Source organism: Oreochromis niloticus, unplaced genomic scaffold (genome assembly GCF_001858045.2).
Source record: "Oreochromis niloticus isolate F11D_XX unplaced genomic scaffold, O_niloticus_UMD_NMBU tig00000546_pilon, whole genome shotgun sequence".
NCBI lineage: Eukaryota > Metazoa > Chordata > Actinopteri > Cichliformes > Cichlidae > Oreochromis > Oreochromis niloticus.
In genome coordinates this window covers 52,757-60,472 of record NW_020327188.1, presented here as the reverse complement: position 1 = coordinate 60,472, position 7,716 = coordinate 52,757, and the positions used below count along the sequence as shown (strand labels likewise).

The window sequence follows — 7,716 nt, the reverse complement described above, 5'->3', positions numbered from 1 at the left end:
CTATACTTCTGTGAAGTAATATGCAGAATAAATCTCAACAATCAATCAGCAGGCTATAATAAAACTCTTAGCTTTGAAGTAGACTTTGTGTAAATCTTTCAGATATCTAAAATTTAAAGCAAATATAAGGAGCTGTGATGGTGTGGTGATCAGATGACAGGCGATGGGGATTCTTCAGCTGGATGTTCTGCAGCAGTCAGGAAACAGGAAGTCTGGGTTCTCAGGGCAGCCTCTAGATAACAATTGTAACTGAATACTTACACTGAGTGACAAAAAAGGGTTTGCCTTAAATAATAATAGTTTAAACTTGTAGTCAAATGTTACAATCAATGAAACAGACTTTAAAAATGTATTTGAATCTAATTTAATATTTATGTAAATACAGCAGTCTGAATGTATATATTACAAAATAACCAGATTGTCTTATTACAAATAAACCTTTAAGAAGAGGTGTATATTTTATATAATTTATTAAAGCAATTGCACCTGTAAGCCAAACAGCCAATCAATGTTTATTCCAAAGTGTAATGCAAAATTAAAATGACAAATGTAGGGCTGTGTAAGTAGTTTCTACTGTGAGTTCTACTGTACTGTAATTCTACTACTGTATATTCAACATTCTACTTGTAATTTCCAGTAAAATGAGTGGATGAGTTTAACGACAGGAAAGAAGGAGCAGTGAGAGCAGAGATCTCTCAGATTTCTGAAAACAGATCGACGAAGTTGTGGTAACTTCAATTTCCAAAAACTTGTTTTTTGTCAAACTTGGTTTCTTGTCAAACTTGGTTTCTTGTCAACACAGGTTTAAGCTTGTCAAAATTAGATAGAGCTCATGGCGGAGAAATGATAGAAGATAGAATGGCTTGTCAAAAAAGATGGAGCAGGGAGAGGGAGAGTGATAGGACAGACTGAAATTGCTTGTTAATTGCTTGTCAACGATAGAGGGAGAGGGTTTTCTGCAGCAGGTCACCTGTAAGACAAAAAGGACTGGAATTAGGCATATTTCCAATAAACATGGCTTTCCAGTATTTTTCGGACTATAAGTCACACTTAAAATCCTTTAGTTTTCTCAAAAATCAACAGTTTACCTTATGTATTAATTCTGGCTGTGCTTACTGACCTCAACCCAATTTTATGTGCTACACGGCACTCAAACATCTGTCAAAATGTTTTAGTATGACTTTGGAAAGCTACAAAGCTGCAGCACTTGATGGATTGTTGGAGCATTACAGCTACAGTAGTCAGGAGCCTTGCCGAGTAATTCGTATTGTGCTTAAACATAATATTATGGTGTGTATGAGGACCTGGCATCTGTTTAGAGACATGCGTACGGAGCAGATTTCAAACCGATCAATCCATGAAGAATTTGATAGATTTGTGGAAGAGGACTGAACAGAAAAAGTGAGTGTATTGTTATGTGTTACCACTGAAAAATGTTGAGAGTTATTGTGAATGAGTTGAATAGTTTGAGTTATCTGAATATTTGGTTAGCTGCATACGCCTTATAATCCGAAAAATACAGTACATACAGGGCCCTTACGTATTGAAGAGTTCCACAGTACATTATTCGACTGAACTTATTGAAAATGCTCAAAAATGGTGGTGGAACTATTCTAAAGAAACTTTTAGATTGTATTAACACAATAAAAACAAAGAGTGTCTATAAACTTAAACCAAGATGTGCTGCTACAATAACCTACTGTAAATATCATATGGTAGAACAAAACCCATACACGGAGGTTAGAGCAGACAGTTTCAGGCCACCTGCTTAAAATTTATGCCACATCACATGTTCCTTAATCCCCAAAGTTCTCAAATTCCTGTTTCTGTGTGTACTTACCTGGGACAACAGTACATCATAATATCTGGGCACACAGAAACAGGGATTTGAGATCCGTTAACATAAAAGTAAACAATACTTTATTCAGTATGACTTTTAGCAAAATGATAAATTTGGAGATGGATGGTTCCTACAAAACAGTTTCTACATATTTCAGTCACATGTTTAATACACAGGCATAAGCACTAAATCTAGGACGTACTTATAATGGCCGAGTATGACGATAATTTCTTTGTAGATCATTTAATCATAAAATACAGAAATGAATGCTGTATCTGTGCTTTTGATTTTTTCCAGTCATCAACAAAATCTTTAATAAAAAGACTAATTCAAAGAGCAGTTTTCAGACAGTGACTTAATTTAATGAAGGGAAAGAAGCTTTTGAAATCCACAAGGCCCTACTTGAAGACTTAATTGTATCTAAACTGCTGTTCATGAGCTGCTCTAATGTGAAAAAAGATGCGCTGCTACAATAACCTACCGACCTCTGTAGGTCTGGAAATGTTTACACAGACTTTTCTAGGATTTGATGACTTTTGATGATCACCAATAGCTGTGCTCACTCACTGCACTAAACTGAATCTCCTATAATGAGAAACATTTCCCAGCACTGCACCTCAGAAGAACCTTTACTTACCAGACTTGAGACGATCAGATCAGCAGTCTAGAGAAAGGAAACAATTCATCAGATCACTGTTTGATGATTCAGACTGTTGAGCCTCTTCACACACAATCCAACTTACTGTGACACAAATTAGCTAGTAAAATCCTCAATTACTTTAAGCTTTTTTAAGTTTACTGTAGTCTAAAGAGGAGATAATTGAACTGCAGGGTCTCACATAGCTATAGCAAGTGTAATAAAAGCATTATTACTACAGAAATGCAAAGAACAGCCACCAATAATTGTTGGCACAAGTGCAGGATACACCAAATATTTCCTACACAGAAGCCTTGTGGCTCCAACATTTTCTACAATAGGTCAGAGCTAATAAAGTGTGAAAAACCAAAACTTTTAATGTCCTTTCAGGTTAAAAACATTAAATATAAAGTAATTCTTTAAATCAGAAGCAACAGAAAACCTCATCATGTTTTGGTTAGTCTGATATGAATATGCAAATCCTAAAATACATGTAAATACTGACATGTTACAATAACAGAGGTGCAGAATGTTTGTGGTTAAAATTAAATGTCTTAAAATATTACACTAAAAAGTCCTTTAATTGTACCCGTTGCTAGGAATATTTATGTATTTTGCAATGTCCATTTTTGGCAACATTTCTATTTAATTTTAAAACAAATTATATTCACTAAATAAGTAATAAACTAATAGACACACTGGTAGTAATGTACCTAACAATTTTCACTCACACCTCTGGTTCTCTTCGTTTTTATTATTGCTTAACTGTTAAAGCTATTACTTATACCGAGTCAGGCAAAATACTTCTACAGTGTTCTGACTTTAATGTACTACATCAGCAGAATTTGAGAGACAATATGAATCAATACCTGTGCAGCTCTTAAGTGTTTGAGCAACCACTTATACTGACTCCCCTAAAACACTTTCATTGTTTTGTCTGCTACTTAAATCCACAAACATAAGGAGAAAATGAACAACTGTATAAAGACTAAGACTACTAATTTAACTATGTTTGGATTCAATAAGCCATAAAAAATTTAAATCATACATAAATGGGCTATTAAACTTCAGGGACAGTCAGAGGCCCTGTGTGGGGGCTTTGCTGCTACAGGTCACAAATCCTGTGTTTTTGCCAATCAGTAAATGGAAACATATCACAAAAAGTCAAACTACTGTATGTAAGTTGCCAAATGTGCTACACAATGCCAGGTTCATACTGCTTCAGTTACAATCACTGTTTACTTACCAGCAAAGGCAAAACCAAAGATCTCTTTCACTCTGTGTAACAAAAGACAAAGCACAAAAACACAGAATGAAACAACTCAAATCAGCATCACAATCAATACTGCATCACTCTGTGTAGTCCAAAAGATTCAGTACACTTCTTTGTTTACCACAGCAACAAACAACTCACCTGTTTTTTCTACACCTTATTAAATATTACTTTCTTCATTAAGGTAAAATGTGGTTTCATCCATTTATAATAAGCCACACAAGTTTCTCAGTTATGTGATAGCTCTATTAGTTTGGTGCTATTAGATAACAGAGTAGATTTAATAAGCAATGATTTGCTACACCTAGCAGTGCACACTTTATCAAATTCTGACATCACAATTTAAAAGCATGAACAATCATAAATGAAAGCTTGGATGATATATTTGTAGGCTTCAACATTTGAGTTGGTGGGCATTCAAATTCTGCTTCCTAAAAATATCATCACCTGCACACAGTATCATTTAGTATCATTTAATATGCTGTTGTTTTAAATATCTACATATCATAATTTATTATATTAATGGCGCACTGCTGCATTTTATTTATTTGAAGGTGGCCTTTTTTATATTTCATTCATTTTTCACAAAGTGAGAAGTTAAACAGAGCTGCATGTGTAGGTTTTATTTAAAAAAAAAAAAAACAACCTGCACAAACAAGTGTTTGTTAAAGAGTTCTTAAAATTTAACTAAAAAACTAGAATGAATTAATTTAAAAAAATTTCTTGTTAAGAGATGTTATTATTCTTATATTATGTGTTTTATCCTTACTCTCTCTCTCCCTTCTGTTAATTAACCCACAACACAAACACACACTGGCACAGGCACGTGACTCTTTTTCTCCCGGCTTTCAGTCAGAGGGAGTAAAATGGCTCCTTTGAAGTTGCCACCCTGCTGCTTCAGCAGCTAATCAGTGGTTCTAAAATGGCGGCTCATTACCTTACAACCTAAAGAATGAGGCCGTTTTAACTGACTGATTTGTGAAGAGGAGAACTAACTTCAGCTTCCCTAAGAGACTCAGAAACACTAACACACCGACTGAACCAAATAAAACACAATAACTGTATTAAACAATCAAATGAACCATATTAATTTCACACTGGGCCTATAGGAGCTAGGCTAGGCGTTAGCGCTTAGGTTGTTAGGGCTAGCATACCAAACACTCCTTTTAAACACTAAAATTACAACGTTTCACTAAAAAAAGCAGCCATTGTGTTACTTTTACATGACTTGTACTTCGACTGGCTTTATAAGTCACTAACAACAACTGGGTAAATCACTCAAACAGCTTGTAGACATTTCATTTCAGAGAAGAGAGACAGAGAAGCAGCGTTTACCGGCAGGGATCCAGCAGAGAGTGGGCGGAGATTAAGGAGTCAGCCAGAGACGTAAAAAAAGAGGCATTCACGGGTAGTGGGAAATTTCGCCATTACACAAACTTGGCATTGAAAACGTGAAAAATATATGTAAATTTAAATATTATTATACTAGATTTTTTTGCAACAAAAAACAACTAGCAGAAATTTAATTCTATAAGTTTAATAAATGTTTCAAACAGGATTCTTTGAATTTGAAATAATGGTTAAAAGACATAAATAAACAAGGTCATTATGTTAAAATGTACTGTATTATGATAGATTTATTTAACTGACTGCAGTAATAGGAACAGTCTTCTTCTGAACACCAACACCAAGGAGCTGGTGTTGGTGTTCATGAAGCTTCAGCTTCAAAGCTTCAGCTGTCTGCAAAAACTAGCTGACAAGCTGAAACGTTGCAGAAATTTGTAATAACTTTGCAGAAGCATGAGAACCTAGCAAAAATGTAATTACTTAGCAGAACTGCAATAACATAAAGAAAACATAATACTTGGCAGAAATACAATAACATAGTAGAACTTAGCAGAAATATTGTAACTTACCAGAAACATGATATCTTCTCAAAAATACAAGAATTTAGGAGAAATAGTATAAGATAACAAAAAAATATATTTAGCCAAAAATACTTAAACATTACAGAAACACTATGATTTAGAAAAATAGTACAACATAGCAGAAATACTGTGATTTACCAGAGACACTGTGATGAACTATGAATATTGTAATTTTAAATTAATACTATGTTTTAGCACAAATACTATAATTTGACAGAAATACTATCATTTGGCAGAAATACTATGTTTCAGCACAAATACTCTGGTTTAGCACAAATATTATAACATAGCAGTAATACAATTATATAGCAGAAATGCTATATTTAGAAAGAAAAATATAATATAGTAGAAATACTATGATTTAGCAGAAATACTGTAATCAGCACATATACTGTAACATGACAGAAATTCCTCCACTTGGTAGTAATACTATAACATAACACAAATGTTATGATTTGGCACAAAAACCATGATTTGGCCTGTATTTATATAGCGCCTTTCTGGTCCCTAAGGACCCCAAAGCGCTTTACATATCCAGTCATTCACCCATTCACGCACACATTCACACACTGGTGATGGCAAGCTACGTTGTAGCCACAGCCACCCTGGGCGCACTGACAGAGGCGAGGCTGCCGGACACTGGCGCCACCGGGCCTCTGACCACCACCAGTAGGCAACGGGTGAAGTGTCTTGCCAAGGCACAACGACCGAGACTGTCCGAGCCGGGGAGGAGTAATACTTTAAAATGGGAGAAATATTTATACACACAGACATGCACAGAGCCTAGAGGGAAGAGTATTTGTGCCATGGAGTGTTAAGAAGAATGTGAGGTCCATATTAGAAAAGCTGCTAAAATCCTAAAAGTTTGCAGAATTGTAATAAATGATGAATATGAATTAGTGGTCTGTGATAGTGTATTAATTTGTAGGGAAAAAAAAACATGTTACCCAAGGTGTAATTGAACCCACGGCCTTTGGGTTGCAGACCTGTGTCATTACCAACTGCGCCACTGGGAAAGACAGCGAGCACCTGGAAAACAGGGTGATGAGCAGTCAGAATTAGATTGCGGTGAGAGGCGAAAAACGCTGTTTTTTGGAGTTACAAAATGTCGTGTAACTCAAAAACTAGGTGGACTAGAAGCATAATTCTTGTACTGGGTGAATCAGCGTACTTTCGTGTACTTTGACTGTGATTTGCATTGCTCTTTGTACATCTGTCGCTGAGATATGACGAGAGAAGAAAGGGCAGACCCCAGATATGATTGGCTGGCTGGGAAGCCGTGCAGGCCCTGATATGTAAATTTTATATGTATCAGTCCTCACAGAGGATTAGCTGCCTGGGGACCTGGCAGAAATATATACAAATAGTATGATTAAGCATAAATACTACATTTAGTAGAAATACTATGTTTTAGCACAAATACTATAAAATGGCAGAAATACTATAATTAAGCAGAAATACTATATTTGGCAGAAACACTATATTTAGTACAAATCTTATGAAATAGCAGAAATAGTATGATTTAGCAGAAATGCTGTATTTGGCACAAATCTCATAAAATAGCAGAAATAGTATGATTTAGCAGAAATGCTGTATTTAGCACAAATACTGAAAAGCAGCAGAAATGCTATGACTTAGCACAACAGTAATAACTTATAGAAAAATTGGAAAAGCAAAATGGACAGCTGGAAAAATCCTGAACATGCTAAGGGTCCCTCAAATCTAATTGTTAAATGAAAAAAAAAAAATCAGCAAAAAAAGTATAACAGTCACACAATCACAAATATGGGCACATATGGAAACACACATGCACAGAGAGACACACACAGGACCAAATTCAGTCAACCAGTCTAAATATATTGAATTTAAATGATATAATAAGATGCTCCCATCAAAAGGCTCTCTCTCTCTCTCTCACACACACACACACACACACACACACACACACACACAGAGCCTAAAGGGAACAGTATTTGTGCCATGGAGCGTTAACAAGAATCTGAGGTCCATATTAGAAAAGCTGCCAAAATCCTAAAAG

At 35.3% G+C, this 7,716-nt stretch overlaps 1 long non-coding RNA gene across 1 annotated transcript; it reads right to left on the bottom strand.

Moving 5' to 3' along the window:
• Window positions 1–348: 348 nt before the first annotated feature.
• LOC109200759 (uncharacterized) lies at window positions 349–4,288 on the bottom strand. The gene is made up of 3 exons (XR_002060890.2): window positions 3,724–4,288; window positions 2,478–2,504; window positions 349–970 (listed from the first exon to the last, which is right to left on the bottom strand). It is a non-coding gene; the product is annotated as an uncharacterized LOC109200759 (long non-coding RNA).
• Between the last annotated feature and the right edge of the window lie 3,428 nt (window positions 4,289–7,716).